We start from the raw sequence: 22,665 nt of genomic DNA, 5'->3' as shown, positions 1-22,665 counted from the left end.
ATATGACAAGGCTACCAACTAAGCAAGATATATCTAAGCAATATAGAGAGAATAGGATAGAGGTAACCGAGAGTGGAGCACGCGATGACACGGAGATGATTCCCGTAGTTCCCTTCCTTTGCAAGAAGGTACGTCTACGTTTGGAGGAGTGTGGTTGCTACGCAAGCCAAACCAACAGCCACGAAGGCTTCACTCAGATCTCCTGTGAGCAACGCCACGAAGGCCTAGCCCACTTCCACTAAGGGATTTCCTCGAGGCGGAAACCGGGCCTTTACAAAGTTCTTGGGGCACACATCCACAACCAAATTGGAGGCTCCCAAATCTGTAACAACACAACAAATCAACAAGCATACATCAACAACCAACAACTAGGGATCCAAAGAGGAACACTAGCAAGGGGGCCCTCAAGCATAAGAGGGGGAAATGAAGAACGCTTCGGTGAGGATGTAGATCGGGGTCTTCTCCTTCGATTCTCCAAAGCACAAGTGATTTGGGTGGTTGAGGAGGAGATGCGGCGATTTTGGTGTTCTTGGTGGCTCAGCAATGGCAGATGGAGTTCTTAGGGTTTGAGCAGCCTTCCAAGGTAAGTGAAGGGGGGTATATATACCCCACCTACTTTTCTGCCCGTTGGAGAAGAAGCGCCGGCAGTGCCGGCCAGGATCCGCCGGCAGTGCCGGCCAGAATATCGAAACAGCAGCTAACAGGCTGGCGGCGCAGTGCCGCCAGAACGCCGGGCAAGGCCGGGCCTGGGCACACCGGCAGTGCCGGCCTGGGCTCGCCGGCAGTGCCGGCCCGGACACGCCGGCAGTGCCGGCCTGGAGTTGCCGGCAGTGCCGGCCTGGACCAGACTTCAGGTTCCTCCTTCTTTTTCTTCCTTTTTGAGTGAGTCTTGATTTCCTGTGATATCTTTTCCTAAACTGTAAACCACTTAGCACACGGTTAAATTATCACCGGTGTTGTTAACAAACACACAAAACTCAGAGATCATGAAATGTTCTTTCAATCTCCCCCTTTTTGGTGTTTGATGACAATACCGGGATTTTGCAAAGAATAGAGCAAGACTATATATATGTTTGGCAGCAGAGAGAAACTCCCCCTAGATGTGTGCATGCAAGAAATTTAGTGCAAGAATATATATATGCACACATTAGGTATAGAGCAACTTCTACTAACAAGATAGTAAGCACAATGCTCATAGGACATAAAGCATAAGATGTATGGGAAAAGATAAAAGATGACAAGTTAAGATCATACCTTTTCATATTGACATCCTTAAAATTTTAGTACAATAGCCTCAAAATCATGAACAAGAATCCCATAATCACATCAAGTATCAATATGAGATAGATCATAGACAATACTCTCAACCATGTAGAATACCGAAACCATAGCAATAGTTCACCACACACAGCATAATATAAGGTTCAACATAATATAGAAGATAAAAGGAGGACACAAGCTTTAACGGAATGATAAAAAGCAAATGCTTGTGCCCTCAAACCTCCCTAGCAAATCCCGTGCAAGTCCTACTAGACCTTCTTCTCCCCCTTTGGCATCAAAGACACCGAAAAGGAGAAAAGAAGCGATGCTACAACGTCCCATGAGAGCTCACTCACTCTCCGTCTCTTCATTGTCCTCCGACTCTTCATCTTCTTCAGACTCGGCGGGCTCAACATCATCACTAGGAGGGCGCCGACGGCGAGAGGGACCGGGAAGACCAAGCTGTTCGAACTCAGTCACATTGCCATGCTTGGAGAGCCATTCTTCTTCAGGAGTGATGACCTCCTCAGATCCACTTTCAACAGGAATATCCAACTTGCGCATGATGAGCTTTGTGTTCCTCCTGTCCATTTTCCGCTCCCTATGAGCCTGATACTGACGCCTGTTGATGTCAGACTTGAGGCAGAACATCTTGGCCAACTTGGCCTCTATGCGAGCAAACCAGCCACTGTCAGCAGGAGGGGCAAGCTCAAAATCAGAGTCTTCTTCTTCAGCAGAATCCTCATCATTTGGAAGACGAGGAGGATTGGCATGAGTCTTGACCTTGAGATCCTTAGCCTTGTGAGGTAGAAGGTTAACCTCATCAGTGAGCTTGCCAAAACCAGCACTGTCCCAACGAGAGCATATGAAGAACATGAAGTAGGGAGCAAACACAGGGGCCTTGCGAGCCATAATGCAAGCCCAAAACTCATGCCACAGAAAATCCATCACATCAAGCTGCATACCAGTGTCACGGTGCTGGTGAGAAAGGAGCAACAAGTTCCCAAGGTATCCATAGATCTGATCAACGCAGCCAACCTTGGGATTAAGGACCTCTCGGTAAATGCGGAGAAGAATGTCATACACCGGGCGGAGGAATTTCTGAGAACCATATACCACTTCTCCTTCAAGATAAAGATCAGCAAGGAGAGCCTTCTCAACGGGCTTGGGAGAGTTGTGGGCTCTAAAGTATCCATCTTCATTGCCAGTGAGCACAGGATAACCAAGACAAGCTGCAAATTGGTCCCAAGTGCCATGCAACATGCGACCTTCTGTCATCCAAGTCATAGTCTTGGCATCATCATTGTCAACATAAACTGTGGCATAGAATTGCCCAATCACCTCCACACAGTAAGGGTGCTGAAACTCCATCAGAGGAATAAGACCAAACTGCTCACAAATATTGCGAGCTTCAGCAAAGTAGTTGGCGTGTTTATCCATGTGAGCAAAGTTGATGTGATGCATAGGAGCGACTTTATAAGTGGCATTTGCATAGAGATCATCAAAAGTCTTCTCTTGATACTTAGTCCAGAACAGAGCAGAGCAATTGGTGCCCTTGGGAGTGGTGTAGGCGTTGGACTGACGCAACCGAGCATACTCATTATCAGGCCACTTCCCAATAGGCAAGCCTCTCAACCTCCGGAGAACGTTAGCACGAGGTTCAGCCGGAGCGGAATCCCTCTCCCGACGAGATGACTTCTTCAGAGATGGAATTTCGGCGTCAAAGTCACTAGGAAACGCCCGTTTGCCCGAACTTGAGCGATGAGAACCACCTGCACCTGTGAGAGCAAAGGATAGGAATAGCATATGATAAGGTACACTAAAACACAGCAAATTATGATAATCAAAGCATGGTGAATGAAGTGTTTAAGATTCAACAAGAAAAAGGCTAGAGATGATCTGGGCACAGCTTCACCGGCAGTGCCGGGGAGGAACGGGCGGCAGTGCCGGCCCGACCGGCAGTGCCGGTGAGACAAGGGCGGCAGTGCCGGCCACACCGGCAGTGCCGGTGGGGAGGCGGCGGCAGTGCCGGTCAACAGGAGAAAAGGCCAGATCTGCTCTAGACTCCAACATTGTTCCTCAAACTTTCACACAACCATGCTCAAGGTTATCTACCTCTATGGCAAAACTTTCGGAAAGAATCGTCCACCCATCTTTCTTCTAGAGAGGTCTACCCAATCTAGAGAGGGAGAGAGAGGAGGAAGACTAACCGGAGGAGGAAGCCATGGAGGGGAGGGGGGGGCCCTGCCCGGAGGAACCACCCAGAGGAGGGAGGAGAGCCCGAGGCGGCGGCCGGAGGGCAGGGGCGACGGCGGCGGCGGCTGGAGTCGGATGGGAGGAGGAGCCACGCGCTGGGAAGAAGAGGGCAGTTGCCCTAACCCCCTGGCGGGTCCACTACTTAACCCACCCTGACACCGGCAGTGCCGCCCAGCCGAGGCCGGCAGTGCCGGCACCACCGGCAGTGCCGGTGTGGGCACGCCGGCAGTGCCGCCGAAGCAGCCCACTGCCCAAAAACCCTCAAAAAAAACTGAGTTTTGGAGTATGGAGATAGATATGGTTTCTTTAGGGAAGATGAGGCTTAGGATAGATACGCCAAACTGTGAGATGGTACATGATCACTCATTTTTGCAAATAAATCAAATGAGGGCCAAAAATGAGTGACTTCCCATAAACAAGGAGATGTCAAAAAGATCCAATGAAAAACCAAACAACTCCAACTCTTCACAAAGAAGAGTGTGGTGGCCTAGGCCACCATATATGAGTGATGTGACATGGCACCGCGAAGATATATCTTGGGTCCAAGTCACTACTCATCATTGAAGCTCACATATCAACATATGATATTAAGAGAATGATTTCTTAATGTTGGCATTATGGGGGGAGGGATAGCTCAATAATTTAAACCGCACTCCCCCTATTTCCATGCCCACATCTAAACCAAATAAAGTTTTGAGACGAAGGTGTGTTTGCAAGATGGTCAAGCTATACTCCTTGAATCGATGATATTTAGCTCATTCCTCAAATAAGTGAACCTTGCTTCATCAAGAGGCTTCGTGAATATATCGGCAAGTTGATCTTTGGTAGGAACATAGATAAGCTCAATATCACCACGGGCAACATGATCCCTAATGAAGTGATTCCGGATCTCAATATGCTTCGTTCTTGAATGTTGCACCGGATTATAGGCAATCTTGATGGCACTTTCATTGTCACATAATAGAGGCACTTTGTCACAAATGACACCGTATTCCTTTAAAGTTTGCCTCATCCATAACAATTGAGTGCATCCACTTGCGGCGGCAACATATTCGGCTTCGGCGGTGGAGAGAGATATGCAATTTTGCTTCTTAGAAGACCAACACACCAAGGACCTACCAAGGAATTGGCAAGCCCCGGAAGTTGATTTCCTATCATCCTTGTCACCCGCCCAATCCGCATCGGTGTACCCATTGAGAATAAAACTTGAGCCTTTGGGGTACCAAACACCATATCTTGGGGTATCAACCAAATATCGAAAGATCCTCTTGAGAGCTATCATGTGGCTCTCCTTAGGAGAAGCTTGATACCTTGCACACACACCTACACTCAACACTATGTCCGGTCTAGATGCACAAAGGTAAAGCAAGGATCCAATCATGGAGCGATATACCTTTTGATCCACCTCTTTACCATTGGGATCAAGTGCAAGATGACATTTGGTAACCATAGGAGTGGCAACACCCTTCATCTCGGTCATCTTGAACCTCTTGAGCATGTCTTGGAGATATTTTGCTTGATTGATGAAGGTTCCTTCTCTTAATTGCTTGATCTCAAAACCAAGGAAAAACTTCATCTCTCCCATCATAGACATCTCAAACCTAGCGGTCATAAGCTTTGAGAATTCATCATTGAAAGCTTTGTTAGTAGAGCCAAATATAATATCATCAACATATAATTGGCACACGAAAAGCTCCCCATTGACCCTCTTAGTAAAAAGAGTGGGGTCGATTAGCCCAACATCAAATCCACGGTCTACCAACAATTCCTTAAGGTGCTCATACCAAGCTCTAGGAGCTTGTTTGAGACCATAAAGTGCTTTATCAAGCTTGTAGACATGGTTAGGAAAGTTGAGATCCTCGAACCCGGGGGTTGCTTAACATACACCTCTTCATGCAAAGGACCATTAAGAAAAGCACTTTTCACATCCATTTGTTGTAGCTTAAAGTTATGATGCGATGCATAAGCAAGAAGGATACGGATGGACTCAAGACGAGCCACGGGAGCATAGGTCTCTCCAAAGTCAATCCCTTCAACTTGAGAGAAACCTTGAGCCACCAATCTTGCCTTGTTCCTCACAATATTTCCAAACTCATCTTGCTTGTTCTTGAATATCCATTTAGTGCCTATAACATTGCGGCACTCCTTTGGCTTCTCTACTAAGGTCCACACTTTGTTGCGCTTGAAGTTGTTGAGTTCCTCATGCATAGCTTCCACCCAATCCGAATCTTCAAGAGCTTCAAACACTTTCTTGGGTTCCACTACGGAGATATAGGCATGATGATTGCTAAAGTTAGCCAATTGCCTTCTTGTGGAGACTTTTGCTCGAACATCACCTAGGACCTTATCATGAGTGTGTCCACGAATTTCAAGGGTCCTTTCTCTTCTTGCCAAACGACGGGCCTCGATCTCCTCCTTGGTTCTTCTTGGCCTTGGAGGTGTCACTTGATCAACTTGATCATTTGGGTCCCCGTCTTGACCTTCAACTTGAGCAACTACAATCTCTTGTGGGTGCTCAACATCATGTGCTTGATCTTGGACATCATTTGGTGCGGAGCAAATATCAAATGGATACTCGTCGGAACCATCATGAATTCTTGGTAGATCATGTTCTTGATCTTGTCCTTGATCTTGCACACAAGGGGAGGGTTTTGTTCTTGTTCTTGGGTTGGTGCATCATTTGCTTCACTTGATGGGGTTTGTTGATGTTGAGAAGATGAGGGCTCCACCGTGGTAGAGCATAGTCCTTCCCGAGACGCCACACCGTGTCCCTCAATGGGGCGGAAAAATCCCACACCCATTCTTACTATGGCATCTTGAGGTATTTCATCACCTGCACAAACATCAACTTGCCCCACTTGGGAGCCATCATTTTCTTCGAACTTCACACTACAAGATTCAATGATAATCCCGGAGGATACATCAAAGATTCTATAAGTGTGAGATTCGGCACCGTAACCAACAAATATACCCTCCAAAGCTTTAGGAGCAAATTTAGACAAACGAACTCCTTTGATTTTGTAGAAACACTTACACCCGAACACCTTGAAGTATGAGATATTAGGCTTGTTCCCGGTGAGTATTTCATATGGAGTCTTGTTCAAGCCCTTGCGGAGATAGAGCCGGTTGGAGGAGTGACAAGCGGTGGAGATGGCTTCGGCCCAAAAGTTATAAGCGGGATTTATACTCCGCCATCATAGACCTTGCCATATCCATAAGAGTCCGGTTCTTCCTCTCCGCAACACCATTTTGTTGAGGGGTGTAAGCAGCGGAATATTGATGGCGAATCCCCTCATCACTAAGAAAATCATTGAGTGTGTAGTTCTTGAACTCGGAGCCGTTGTCACTTCTTATTGCCATAATGAGGAGGTTGTGTTGGCGTTGCACCTCGGTAGCAAAGTCAATGAATATTTGTTGAGTCTCATCTTTCGTCTTGAGAAAGTAGACCCAAGTGTATCTTGAGTAGTCATCGACAATCACCAAGCAATGTTTCTTCGCACCAAGACTTGCATGAGTAACGGGACCAAAAGATCCACATGAAGGAGCTCCAAGATCCTCTTGGAAGAGATGATGGTCTTGCTTGGATGCGGAGAGTCATGCATTTTGCCTTCAACACAAGCCCTACAAACACGATCTTTGGCAAAAGACACATTTTCCATTAGTCCCACAATATGGTTCCCTTTGTGAAGACTTTGCAAAGTTCTCATGTTGACATGGGCTAGGCGGCGATGCCACAACCAACCCACATCCGCCTTTCCGAATAGGCACATCGCACTTGACGTGGTGGTCCCCGAAAAGTCCACCACATACAAGTTGTGTTCGCGATACCCAACGAATGCGACTTTTAGAGTCTTGCTCCACAAGAGGACCACAATATCATTATCAATAAAGACGGCGAAACCCATCTTGCCAAGGGCGGAAACGGAAAGCAAATTGTAACCAAGGGTTTTGACAAGCATGACATCCACAAGAGTAATGTTGTGTGCAACCACAACCTTGCCAAAACCCAATACCTCGGATGTAGAATTATCGCCAAAGGAGACGGTGATATCATTTACATTAGGCCTCAACTCCTTGACGAGGTTCTTGCCGCCGGTCATATGACTTGTACATCCACTATCAAGTACCCATTTTGAACCTCCGGCGGCATAGTCCTACATGAGATCAATTCTTGGATTTAGGTACCCATTTTTCAATGGGTCCTCTTTTGTTAGCAACAAGGGTCTTTGGGACCCAAATAGACCAAGCAACATAACCATCATATGGACCAACATACTTAGCATAAACATCACCATAATAATCTTTAAAGAGAACATAGTGAGGATTGTCTATTCCCGCACCATCATCATTAATGGTGTTGCCCTTTCGGGGTTCACCATTAGCTTTCTCATGTGCGGGCTTGGTCTTTTTCTTGTTTGCCTTTTTAGCCTTGGAATTAAAACCAAGTCCCTCCTTCCCATTGTTTGATCTTTGCTTACTCAAAAGATCATCCAACGAAAGTTTACTTTGGGGAGAGGAGGTCCTAGCAAGTTCATCTTTCAACCTAGCATTTTCCTCAATAACATTTGCATGATCACATGAAGGAGTAGAGGAGCTAGGCACATCAAATGAGGCAAGCCTAATTTGAAGTTGCTCATAAGACTTGGATAAGAGAGTGTATTCACTCTTCAAAGCTTTGTGAGCTTTGTCTAGTTCATCTAGATCTTTCACAAGTTTCTCATGATCAACCTCAAATTGGGCCTTTTCCTTTTTAAGCACTTTAAACTTAGCCCTAGCAAGATCTCTAGCTTTAGTGAGCTTGTTAATTTTATCTTGAGGCTCTTCAAGAGTTTCTAGCCTCTCCTCAAGAGAAGCTATAGTTTCTTGACTTTCCTCAAGAGCATTTTTAAGAGCATGGATTTCAAGAGAGTCTTCTCTCTCTATTTGACCCTTTTTCTCAAGCATATCACTTTGTTGAGCTAAACGAACCATGAGGCTAGAAACATGCTTCTTAGTGTTACCTTGTAGGTTAAGAATGAAATCATCAACATCTAGCATTTCTTGTTTCACTTTTAGACTAGCATCATCAACCCCTAGATCGCTAGATAAGTTAGGCATAGAGGGGTTAGGGGATGATACCTCGGAGGATTTAGCCATAAGGCAACTTTCTTCCTCCACAAGAATGACCTCATTGGGGGATTCACTTGGTGATGAAGAGTTGGTGGAAAGGGATGCAAGAGCGACCAATCCATTAGAGGTGGCATCTTCTTCATCATCAACATCATCATCTCCGGAGGTATACTCTTCTTGAGTAGATAGCACAATAGGTGTGTCCAAGGAGGACCTTGCCATGAAGCAATGTGCATTCTTGATTTGAGGGTTCTCATTGGGAGATTCAAAGAGAGATGAAGAGGGTGTGTTGGTGGTGGCGATGGCGGCCAATTCCTTTGAGCTTTCTTCATCTTCATCGCCACTAGAACTTTCAACTTCATCGGTAGAATATTCTTCCCTTGTTACTAACACAACTCTTGAGGGCCTCTTGCCCTTCTTGGTCTTGTTGTTGTAGAACTTCTTGTTGGGTGGCTTTGAATATTTGCCCTTTGAGTCTTTGCTCTTGTCCTTGGGAATGAGCCTCCCATTGTGAAGCTCTCTATTCTCATAGGGGCATTCGGCAATGAAGTGGCGCTTGTCATCACAATTGTAGCATGATCTTGTCTTTGGACCAAAGCTTGTGAACCCATTTTTGTTGTTCCTCTTGATGTTGTCTTCCTTGGCCTTGGAGGGATCAACCCAAAAGGATTTTGCATGGAAGGCCATGTGATCATGGAAGTGGCATTGCAAATCTTCCGGATAAGTCATACTCCAAGATGCTCTATAAGATTCTTGAGGAACCGCTTCTTCAACGGAGTTGACCACCAAGGCAAGGTTGGAACCTTTTGCCATCCCAATAGCACGATTGCGAGAATCATGAGAGGTTTCCTCAAGCACCTTGAGAGCTTGCAATTCGTGCACAACTTGTTGAGAGGTGAGAGAGGAATAGCATTCCCTTCCCACAAGAGTCTTGACATCAATGGGTACAAATGGCATCATGCATTCAATGTACTTCTCCTTGATCCAAGAATCATTGATGTGGGTGGCACCAACGAGCCTAAGGCATCGGCAACGGTGAGAAGTCTTCCATACATATCTTCATGATCTTCATCCGGAAGCCTCATGAACCCTTCGGCTTTATTCTTGAGAGCATTATACTTGTTCCTCCTTGTGCTCTCACTTCCAATGCAACTCGCGGTCAAACCCTCCCAAGCTTCCTTGGCGGTGGTGTAGTTCCGGACACGATGCAATTCCTTTGTCCCTACACTTGATTGAATCATGTGCAAGGCGGTGTTGTTGAGTTGACTCTCAATGGCTTCTCTTCTAGTCAAATTGTCGGGGTTGTATGGCTTGAAGCCCACCTTGATGATTCTCCATAATTCATTGGAGGCACTACAAACATGAGAGCGGAACTCAAATTGCCAAGTATCGAAATCCTCAATAGAAAACTTAGGTGGGTCGCCCCTAATGTTCAAATGAGGCATGGGAACCGGTATATCGGGTGATTGGAAAGGTGGAGGTACTCGATTGTAGCTCTCCCTTTCACTAGTTCCCTTGGGAGATGCAATGGGGGATTTGATAGTGTTTAAGTTATCACCTTCCACGGGTTTGGTAGATGAGGGTAAGTCCGAAGCCTCTCCCTCATGTAACACACCCGTGTCTTTAACCTCTACACTAGGAGCCTTGGGAAGGGCCGGAGCCAAAAGCTCGGCAATCATCTTTTTCATGCTTTCCATTTGGGCTTCCACGGAGGACTTCAACGAATTGAAGTCTTCCACGGAGACCATCTTGGCGGCCCCTTCCGAGGACTCCTCGTCCGGCATACTCTTAGGCGGTTAAGCCCGAAATAAGAGCCGACGCTCTGATACCAATTGAAAGGATCGTATGCCGCACCTAGAGGGGGGGGTGAATAGGTGCTAACCAATTTTTAGTTCTTTTTCAAATTAGGCTTGACACAAATGGTAAATTCTCTAGATATGCAACTAAGTGAATTTCCCTATATGACAAGGCTACCAACTAAGCAAGATATATCTAAGCAATATAGAGAGAATAGGATAGAGGTAACCGAGAGTGGAGCACGCGATGACACGGAGATGATTCCCGTAGTTCCCTTCCTTTGCAAGAAGGTACGTCTACGTTTGGAGGAGTGTGGTTGCTACGCAAGCCAAACCAACAGCCACGAAGGCTTCACTCAGATCTCCTGTGAGCAACGCCACGAAGGCCTAGCCCACTTCCACTAAGGGATTTCCTCGAGGCGGAAACCGGGCCTTTACAAAGTTCTTGGGGCACACATCCACAACCAAATTGGAGGCTCCCAAATCTGTAACAACACAACAAATCAACAAGCATACATCAACAACCAACAACTAGGGATCCAAAGAGGAACACTAGCAAGGGGGCCCTCAAGCATAAGAGGGGGAAATGAAGAACGCTTCGGTGAGGATGTAGATCGGGGTCTTCTCCTTCGATTCTCCAAAGCACAAGTGATTTGGGTGGTTGAGGGAGGAGATCTGGCGATTTTGGAGTTCTTGGTGGCTCAGCAATGGCAGATGGAGTTCTTAGGGTTTGAGCAGCCTTCCAAGGTAAGTGAAGGGGGGTATATATACCCCACCTACTTTTCTGCCCGTTGGAGAAGAAGCGCCGGCAGTGCCGGCCAGAATATCGAAACAGCAGCTAACAGGCTGGCCGGCAGTGCCGGGCCAGGAACGCCGGCAGTGCCGGCCTGGGCACACCGGCAGTGCCGGCCTGGGCTCGCCGGCAGTCTCCGGCCGGACACGCCAGCCGGTGCCGGCTGGAGTTGCCGGCAGTGCCGGCCTGGACCAGACTTCAGGTTCCTCCTTCTTTTTCTTCCTTTTTGAGTGAGTCTTGATTTCCTGTGATATCTTTTCCTAAACTGTAAACCACTTAGCACACGGTTAAATTATCACCGGTGTTGTTAACAAACACACAAAACTCAGAGATCATGAAATGTTCTTTCAGCTGGCTTCACACTCATCAGTCCACACAAATGGAGTATTTTTCTTGAGTAACTTGGTCATTGGTCCTGTAATCTTCGAAAATCCCTCTATGAATCTCCGATAATAGCCTGCCATACCAAGAAATCCTCGTATCTCCTTAGCATTTTTAGGTGATTTCCATTCCAATACGGACTGAACCTTGCTTGGATTCACCGCTAAGCCTTCTTTGGTTATAACATGTCCAAGAAATTCAACACTATCTAACCAAAATTTGCACTTGCTAAACTTCGCATATAGCTGATGTTCCCTCAAAGTTTGCAGAACTATCTTCAAATGCCTGGCATGTTCTTATTTATCTTTGGAATAGATTAGAATATCATCTATGAACACTATCACAAACTTGTCCAAGTACTTCATGAATATCTTGTTCATCAAATTCATGAAAATTGCTGGTGCATTTGTTAGTACAAATGGTACAACCAAGTATTCATGGTGTCCATACCTTGATACAAAGGCTGTTTTTGGTACATCCTCCTTCTTGATCTTGATTTGATGGTATCCTGACCTTAAATCTATCTTTGAGAAGACTCCCGCTCCTTGAACTTGATCAAAAAGGTCTTGAATTCTAGGTAAAGGATACTTGTTCTTGATAGTTACATTGTTCAAATTTCTGTAATCTCCACACATTCTCTTTCCTCCATCTCTTTTATCCACAAAAATAACTGGTGTACCCCATGGTGACACACTTTCTTGAATAAATCCCTTCTGTTCCAGTTCATCTATCTGAGCTTTCAGTTCCACTAACTCCTTTGGCCCCATCTTATATGGTGGTTGTGCTATTGGTGCTGTGCCTGGAATCAGATCGATTGTGAATTCTATCTCTCTATCGGGTGGCATTCCCGGTAGTTCCTGATGACCCACAAGTATAGGGGGTGTATCGTAGTATCTTCGATAAGTAAGAATGTCGATCCCAACGAGGAGCAGAAGGTGTTGACAAGCAGTTTCGATGAAGGATTCACTGTAAATGCTCACAGACAAGTATTCAGGGGGTTTTGATGTAACAGTTGAATAAAGTACGAGTAAGTAAAGTGCGAGAGTAATAATTGCAGCGAGTGGCCCAATCCTTTTTAGCACAAAGGACAAGCCGGTTTGTTTACTTATGATGACCAAACGTTCTCGAGGACACACGGGATTTTAGTCTAGTGCTTTCGCTACATACGGCTAAATAATCTTCATTGGTATGATAAGTGTTGTGTGGGTGAACCTATGCTAATGTACCGCCCTTCCTAGGACTAATACATACTTGTGATTATACCCCTTGCAAGCATCCGCAACTACAAGAAAGTAATTAAGAATAAATCTAACCACAGCCTTAAACTCTGAGATCCTGCGATCCCTCCTGCATCGATATACCAACGGGGGTTTAGGTTTCTGTCACTCCGGCAACCCCGCAATTGGCAAACGAATACAAGATGCATTCCCCTAGGCCCATAAATGGTGAAGTGTCATGTAGTCGACGTTCACATGACACCACTAGAAGAATAACACCACAACTTAAATATCACACCATTGAATATTACTCAACCATAGTTCACTACTAACATTTAGACTTCACCCATGTCCTCAAGAACTAAACGAACTACTCACGAGACATCATATGGAACATGATCAGAGGTGATATGATGATGAATAACAATCTGAACATAAACTTGGTTCAATGGTTTCACTCAATAGCATCAACAACAAGTAGAGATCGATACCGGGAGAGTTTCCCCTATCAAACAATCAAGATCAAACCCAAATTGCTATGGCGGTGACGGTGTCCAGCGGTGATGACGGCGGTGATGATGGTGGAGGTGATGATGATGGTGATGGCGATGATGTCCAGCTCGATGACGGTGACGATGGCGTCGATTTCCCCCTCCCGGAGGGAATTTCCCCGGCGGATTCCTGCCCGCCGGAGAGCTCTTTTCTCTCTGGTGTTCTCCGCCCCGCAGAGGCGGTCAGCAACTCTTCGCGAGGTACCCTCTGTGGCTTAGGTTTTCGGGACGAAGGATTTCGCGAAGAAAAGGAGGCGAAAGGGGTCGTGGGCCCCCCAGACCACATGGCGGCGCGGCCAGGGCCTGGGCCGCGCCGCCCTAGGGTGTGGGCCCACCCTGGGTCCTCCTGGCCCCTCCTTCTGGCTTCCTTCGTCATCTTGAAAAATAGGATTTTTGGTATAATTTCCTCCCACAGTTGATCTTCCGAAATATTGCGTTCTGACGGTGCTTTTTCCAGCAGAATCCTGGCTCCGATGCTTGATCCTCCAATAATGATGAAACATGCAAAATAGATGAAATAACATAAGTATTGTGTCCCAATATGAAATATATCAATGAATAACAGCAAATTATGATATAAAATAGTGATGCAAATTGGACGTATCAACTCCCCCCAAGCTTAGACTTCGCTTGTCCCCAAGCGAAACTGAACTCGATAGACAGGACCACATGTTTATGGAGTGAAGAGTCGATAAATAAAATACGGACAAGAAGCATCATATTCATTCACACAGGACTTTATAGTAAACAACCTCTTATAACCCATCTTGAAACAAGTATAAGGTAATCACAAGTAAAGGTGCATAAGAAATCATAATTGGTGATGGCAAACTTCGTTCTTGGTCAGAGAACAATTAACAGATTATATTTATCTCATTGAGCAGCGCTCTCATGTTAAAGTTTATAAGGCACAACTTGCATACTCAATCATAATGGTCTCTTCATGATCATTGATAACTTGCAAAGCTATATTCATTCAGATAAAACTTGTACTAAACAAGGAAGAATAAAAGACATGATGTAGCAAATCACAATATAATGGTTTGATCACAACTACTCAAATGCTTGCTTGAGATGGAGGGAAATAGGTTTACTGACTCAACATAAAGTAAAAGACAGGCCCTTCGCAGAGGGAAGCAGGGATTAAATCATGTGCTAGAGCTTTTTCAATTTTGAAATCATATAAAGAGAATAAAAGTAACATTTTGAGGGGTGTTTGTTGTTGTCAACGACTGGTAGCGGGTACTCTAACCCCCTTGCCAAACAACCTCCAAAGAGCGGCTCCCATATTATTTTCATTTTGTGTGGCACTCCTTCCAACCTTTCTTTCACAAACCATGGCTAACCGAATCCTCGGGTGCCTGCCAACAATCTCATACCATGAAGGAGTGCCTTTTTATTTTAGCTTTATTATGATGATGACACTCCCCCCAACCTTTGCTTACACAAGCCATGGCTAACCGAATCCTCGGGTGCCGTCCATCAATCACATACCATGGAGGAGTGTCTATTTGGTTTAATTAATTTGGGACTGGGAATCCCATTGCCAGCTCTTTTTGCAAAATTATTGGATAAGCGGATGAAGCCACTAGTCCATTGGTGGAAGTTGCCCAACAAGATTGAAAGGTAAAACACCACATACTTCCTCATGAGCTATGAAACATTGACACAAATAAGATATACTAAGTTTTGAATTGTTTAAAGGTAGCACATGAAGTATTTACTTGGAATGGCAGAAAATACCATGTAGTAGGTAGGTATGGTGGACACAAATGACATAGGTTTGGGTTAAGGTTTGGATGCACGAGAAGTATTCCCTCTCAGTACAGGTCTTTGGCTAGCAAGGTTAATTAGCAAGCATAAGAGTCGAGGGAAACAAACAAATATACATATGATAGAAACAATCATGCATCTTCCTTGTAAGCACAAACAATCTTAACTTCAGAATAATAAGCTATGAGCTAACAAGAAAGAAAGACAATGAAACATCTATATGTATTTCTCTTTTCTAACTAAACCTCAAAGTGTTGTTGCTATTGACCAATGCTAAGTTTGCCAAAACCAAATAGATTTATTCAATGCTCCCAAAGTGATACCAATACTAACAACAAGGTAAATCATATAGTAGAGATTGCAAACTAAAATAAGATGTGCAATATGTAAATGATAAGACTTCTCATTAATATTCCATAACGATAACTCACACCAAGGGATACATAGACAACTAAAGAGAGATACTTCCAACTGCAGCCCATCTTATATGATAACTTCCCTACTCATGATATGACACTACTTGACAAATAAAAGTAAAAGGTAGTGATAATGTGATACCGCGGCACTCCCCCAAGCTTGGAACAAACCAAGGGGATGCCAATACCGATGATGAATTACTCCTTTGGTGATGGTGGTGATGAATTCCTGACAAGCTTCTCAATAAGCTCCTGAAGCTCGTCAATCCTGTATATGAGATTGCGAATCATCTCTGAATTGTGCTCGACGCGGTTAAAGAGTCTGTCTGACGGCGAGTCCCAGCTCTTGGAGTTATTTCCCCACTCTTCAGCCTCAGGCTCCTTCTCTCCTGCAGTGTTAGAGCGATCTATATCCCACTGGCTAGGCAATGCTGCCTTGGGAGTCCCTTCAATTTGATTATTGAAAATTAGATTGTGGAAGGGGTGATGAGTGCCTGATGGAGATGTTTTCGGAGCTAGGTAATGACGTGGAACCCCTCCTCCAGTGCGAATTCTTGCGCTCTTGTTTGCACTAAAAGGGTTGTCCACCACCGTGATGCTTGCGATAGTAGCACGCGGGTGTGCGCGCGAATCTTCCTCCACCTCTTCTTCATCCTCTTCCTTGACGTCCGTGTCTTCCTCTTTCCACCCAAGATCTCGATCATCTTCATCCGGAAACTCCTTGCCCTTGTTCTTGGAAACCATGGTGCTTCTAAACTGAAAACAGATCCTGGCAGAAACAGCTCGAAACAAAACACGTCGAGAACACAATATACGGACCTCCAGGGGTCCGGGGGATTATATAGCAAAAATTTTCACAACAAACGGAAAGTACCAGATCGAACCAGAGTCGGAAAGGGGCGACGGGGCGGCCAAACCATAGGGCGGCGCGGGCCCTGGTCAGGCCGCGCCGGCCTATGGTGCCACGCCCTCGTGCGTCCTTTCCACTCCGTTTCGAACTCGTAATTTTTCATATTTTCCAAAAACAGCGAATATATTGTTCGGAAAGTAAATTGCGTACTTTTCATTACCAGTACTGTTACCTATTCAAAGTCGAGTTCTGGCGGACTGTCAATTTGCCCTTTGATGTAAGCTTCCGGTGTTTCCACTTGAATAATATCAACATCAACATTATAAGAATCACCTGAGATATAATGCTTGAGTCTTTGTCCATTCACCACTTGCGTAGCACTGCCTTGGAGAGAGCTAATTTTGATTGCTCCTGAACGATACACCTCCTCGACAACATATGGTCCTTCCCATTTCGAGAGTAATTTCCCTGCAAAGAATCTGAGACGAGACCGATACAATAGGACTTTATCCCCAATATTAAATTCTCTTTTGATAATCCTCCTATCATGCCATTTTTTAACTTTCTCCTTAAAGAGTTTAGCATTTTCATAAGCTTCACTTCTCCATTCATCTAGAGAACTCAATTGAAACAACCTCTTATCACCGGCAAGTTTAGGATCTTTATTTAATTCTCTAACAGCCCAATAAGCTTTGTGCTCTAGTTCTAAAGGTAAATGAAAAGCTTTCCCATAAACCATTTTATAAGGTGACATTCCCATGGGATTTTTATAAGCAGTTCTATAAGCCCATAGTGCATCCTTCAATTTACTAGCCCAATTCTTTCTAGTTTTATTAACGGTCTTTCCCAAAATAGATTTAATCTCTCTATTTGATAATTCTACCTGACCACTAGTTTGAGGATGATAAGCGGAAGCAATTCTATGATTAATACCATACTTAGCAAGGGTTTTTCTAAAACCTCCATGAATAAAATGAGAACCTCCATCAGTCATAATATATCTAGGTACTCCAAATCTAGGAAAAATAATATCTAAAAGCATTCCTAAAGAGGTCTCACCATCAGCACTTTTTGTAGGTATAGCTTCCACCCATTTAGTAACATAATCAACAGCAACAAGTATGTGAGTGTTATCTTCCGAAGATGGAAAAGGTCCCATGAAGTCAAATCCCCAACAATCAAACGGTTCAATAACAAGAGTATAATTCATAGGCATTTCATTGCGTCTGGAGATATTACCAACCCTTTGGCATTCATCACAAGATAAAATAAACTTTCTCGCATCCTTGAAGAGAGTTGGCCAATAAAAACCTGATTGTAGGACCTTTTGCGCGGTTCTTTCTCCGGCGTGATGTCCTCCATAAGCACTACCATGACATTTACTCAATATCTCTTGTTGTTCATATTCGGGAACACATCTTCGCATAATACCATCCACTCCTTCTTTATATAAGTGTGGGTCATCCCAGAAATAATGCCTCAAGTCATAAAAGAATTTCCTCCTTTGCTGAGCTGAAAAGGTTGGAGGCAAGTACTTGGAAACAATAAAGTTAGCATAATCAGCATACCAAGGACTGTCTCGCGAGCTCACCTTTATTACAGCCAATTGTTCATTTGGAAAACTATCATTAACAGGAACAGGATCATAAGCAATATTTTCCAATCTAGACAAATTATCAGCAACAGGATTATCAGCACCTTTCCTATCTACAATATGTAAATCAAATTCTTGCAAAAGAAGTACCCATCTAATAAGCCCCGGCTTAGCATCTTTCTTTGTCATTAGGTATCTAATTGCAGCATGATCAGTATGAATAGTAACTTTTGAATCAACAATATAAGATCTAAATTTATCACAAGCAAAGACTACAGCTAATAATTCCTTTTCAGTTGTAGCATAATTTCTTTGAGCAGCATCAAGAGTTTTACTAGCATAATGAATAACATTCAGCTTTTTATCTACTCTCTGTCCAAGAACAGCGCCTACAGCAAAATCACTAGCATCACACATAATCTCAAAGGGTAAGTTCCAATCAGGAGGTTCAACTATAGGAGCAGTTGTTAAGGCTTTCTTAAGAGTTTCAAAAGCTTCCTTACAATCATCATCAAAAACAAATGGTACATCTTTTTGAAGAAGATTAGTAAGAGGCTTTGAAATCTTGGAGAAATCTTTAATAAATCTCCTATAAAACCCAGCATGACCAAGAACACTACGAATACCTTTAACGTCCCTTGGATAGGGCATCTTCTCAATTGCTTCAACTTTAGCTCTATCAACTTCAATACCTCTCTCAGAAATTTTATGTCCCAATACAATTCCTTCATTAACCATAAAGTGGCATTTCTCCCAATTAAGAACAAGGTTAGTTTCTTCACATCTCTGCAAAACTTTATCAAGGTTTCGCAAGCAACTGTCAAAAGAATTCCCATAGACGGAAAAATCATCCATGAATACCTCTACAATACTTTCACAAAAACCATGAAAAATAGCAGACATGCATCTTTGAAAAGTAGCAGGAGCATTACATAAACCAAAAGGCATGCGTCTATAAGCATAAGTTCCATAGGGACAAGTAAAAGTGGTTTTCTCTTGATCTTTAGCTTTAACAGCAATTTGTGAGAACCCAGAATAACCATCAAGAAAGCAAAAATGAGTATTTTTAGACAATCTTTCTAGCATTTGATCAATAAATGGTAAAGGGTAATGATCTTTCTTAGTAACTTTATTAACTTTTCGAAAATCAATGCACATTCTATACCCTACAACTACTCTTTGAGGGATGAGCTCATCATTATCATTAGGCACAACAGTCATTCCTCCTTTCTTGGGAACGCAATGCACAGGACTAACCCATCTACTATCAGCAATAGGATATATAATACCAGCTTCAAGAAGTCGTAATACCTCATTCCTTACCACTTCCTTCATCTTCGGAATTAGACGACGCTGATGTTCAACAACAGGCTTTGCATCATCTTCCATATTAATAGCATGTTGGCAAATAGAAGGAGAAATCCCTTTCAAATCATCAAGAGTGTAACCAATAGCTCCTCGGTGCTTCTTCAATATTCCCAATAACCTTTCTTCCTCAATCTCTGAAAGCTTAGAACTAATAATAACAGGATATATTTTCTTATCATCAATATGAGCATATTTAAGATTATCAGGTAAAGGCTTTAAATCAAAAACAGGATCTTCCTTTGGTGGCGGTGTTGTACCCAAATCTTCCACCGGTAAATCGTGCTTGAGAATAGGTTGGCGAAGAAAAATTTCTTCAAGCTCATCTCTTTCTTTCCTAAAAACTTCACTCTCGCTATCCTCCAAATGTTGCTGCAAAGGATTGTTAGGAACAAGAACAATAGATGCACACTGCTCCATTTTAAAATCATTACTAGGCAAATCAGCTTTATAAGGAGTTTTGGTAAATTTAGAGAAGTTAAACTCATAAGATTCACCAGCAAATTTAGTCAAAATTTTCTCTTTCTTGCAATCTATAATAGCTCCACAAGTATTTAGAAAAGGTCTACCAAAAATAATAGGACAATAATCACTAGCAGCAGAACCAAGTACCAAAAAGTCAGCAGGATATTTAATCTTACCGCATAAAACTTCCACATCTCGAACAATACCAATTGGAGAAATAGTTTCTCTATTAGCCAGCTGAATAACCACATCAATATCTTCAAGTTCACAAGAATCAATTTCGTGCATAATCTCCGTGTAAAGCTCATATGGAATAGCACTAACACTCGCACCAATATCACATAATCCATAATAGCAATGATCACCAATTCTAACAGATAGCATAGGAACACTAGCTTGTTTGGGTTTATTAGGATGTGAAACAATATTAGAAGCATCTTCACAGAAAATAATATGACCATCCTCCACATTTTCAGTCACAAGATCTTTAATTATTGCAACAGCATTTCAACTTTTATTTGTTCTTCAGGTTCTACAGGTTTCTTTTCACTTTTATGAACCGCACTATTTATAACAGAGTACTCTTTCATTTTAGCAGGGAAAGGAGTTTTTCAATATAAGCTTCAGGAATAACATGATCAGCAGTTTCAACTACAACGCATTTATTAATAGATGAATCAATTTTATCTTTATACGGTTCATGATACTTATCAAAATTCTTCTTTGGCAATTCATAATGAGAGGCAAAAGCTTTATAAAGATTTGCAGCAACTTGAGAATCAAGACCATATGTAGCACTCATATTACGAAATTTATCAGTATCCATAAAAGCTTCAATGCATTTATAATCATAAATTATACCTGATTCTCTATCCTTGTCGTTCTCCCAACCTTCAGTATTTTCTTGGATCCGATCAAGAAGGTCCCTTTTAAACTCTTCTTTGTTGCGTGTAAATGATCCAGAACAAGAAGTATCCAGCAAGGTCTTGTCTTGAAAAGAAAGTCTTGCATAGAAATTATCAATAATAACATTACCAGGAAGCTCATGAATGGGGCATTTGAGCATTAAAGACTTCAATCTCCCCCAAGCTTGGGCAATACTCTCTCCATCATGAGGCCAAAAATTATATATGCGATTCCGATCCTTATGAATTTCACTTGGAGGATAGAACTTAGAATAAAACCGGGGCACAATATCATTCCATTCAAGAGAATCCCCATTATCCAGTAATTTATACCAATGCGCCGCCTTACCAGACAGCGATAAAGAGAATAGTTTCTTCCTCACTTCATCCATAGCAATACCTGCACACTTGAATAGACCGCATAATTCATGCAAAAACAGTAAATGATCACCAGGATGGACAGTTCCATCCCCTTCATAGCGGTTATCCATAACACGTTCAATAATTTTCATAGGTATTTTATATGGTATTACTTCCTCACCTGGCGCCTCATCCACTACCGTTGCAGTAGTAGTAGATTTCCCAAATAAAAATTGAAGAGAAGATCTCTCCATAATGACTTATAGCAGCAGGCAGAAATAAAATCAGCACAACAGTAAAGGTTTTCCTTACCAATTCCACTTACCAATAGCGCTTCACTCCCCGGCAACGGCGCCAGAAAATAGTCTTGATGACCCACAAGTATAGGGGGTGTATCGTAGTATCTTCGATAAGTAAGAATGTCGATCCCAACGAGGAGCAGAAGGTGTTGACAAGCAGTTTCGATGAAGGATTCACTGTAAATGCTCACGTACAAGTATTCGTGGGGTTTTGATGTAACAGTTGAATAAAGTACGAGTAAGTAAAGTGCGAGAGTAATAATTGCAGCGAGTGGCCCAATCCTTTTTAGCACAAAGGACAAGCCGGTTTGTTTACTTATGATGACCAAACGTTCTCGAGGACACACGGGATTTTAGTCTAGTGCTTTCGCTACATACGGCTAAATAATCTTCATTGTTATGATAAGTGTTGTGTGGGTGAACCTATGCTAATGTACCGCCCTTCCTAGGACTAATACATACTTGTGATTATACCCCTGTTATCACCAGATTTTGGCCAAATCAGGAAGTGGGCCGTGAGAGAGATGGGCTTGGAAGATCACACGTGGAAGATCTCTGAAGCGGCCTTGCGCGAAGAGTTTGGGCTTGATTGCCCGTGTATCTTTAATTATGGTAGATTGTATCTTAGATTGAAAGATAGAGTTTTACCCGTGCACGGTTAGGTGCACGCCTAAATTAGAAAGTCCCCTGGACTATAAATATGTATATAGGGTTTATGGAATAAACAACAACCAACGTTCAACCAACCAAATCAATCTTGGCGCATCACCAACTCCTTCATCTCGAGGGTTTCTATCGGTAAGCAACATGCTGCCTAGATCGCATCTCGCGATCTAGGCAGCACAAGCTCCACGTTGTTCATGCGTTGCTCGTACTGAAGCCTTGTTGATGGCGAGCAACGTAGTTATCATAGATGTGTTAGGGTTAGCATAGTTCTTCGCGTAGACATGCTATCGTAGTGCAACCCTTGCGCATCTAGCCGCCCTCACACCTATCTCAGGTGTGGGGGCGGCACCCCGCTTGATCGTTATTTAGTAGATCTGATCCGTTACGATTGCTCCTTGTTCATCAAGGATTAGTTTAATATCTGCAATAGTTAGGCCTTACAAGGGGCTGGAGGATCCAGCGGCACGTAGGGTGTCGTTCGTTAGTCCTAGACAGGATGTTCCGGGGATCAACCTCGTGTTGGTTTTTAGGCCTTGTCTAGGATCGACTTATGATCACCGTGCGTGGCCGCGAGGCCCAATCCTGAGTAGGATGTTCCGATTATGCGGT

Source organism: Lolium perenne, chromosome 7 (genome assembly GCF_019359855.2).
Source record: "Lolium perenne isolate Kyuss_39 chromosome 7, Kyuss_2.0, whole genome shotgun sequence".
NCBI lineage: Eukaryota > Viridiplantae > Streptophyta > Magnoliopsida > Poales > Poaceae > Lolium > Lolium perenne.
The sequence above is the reverse complement of the archived record's forward strand: the minus strand, read 5'-3'. Positions refer to the sequence as shown.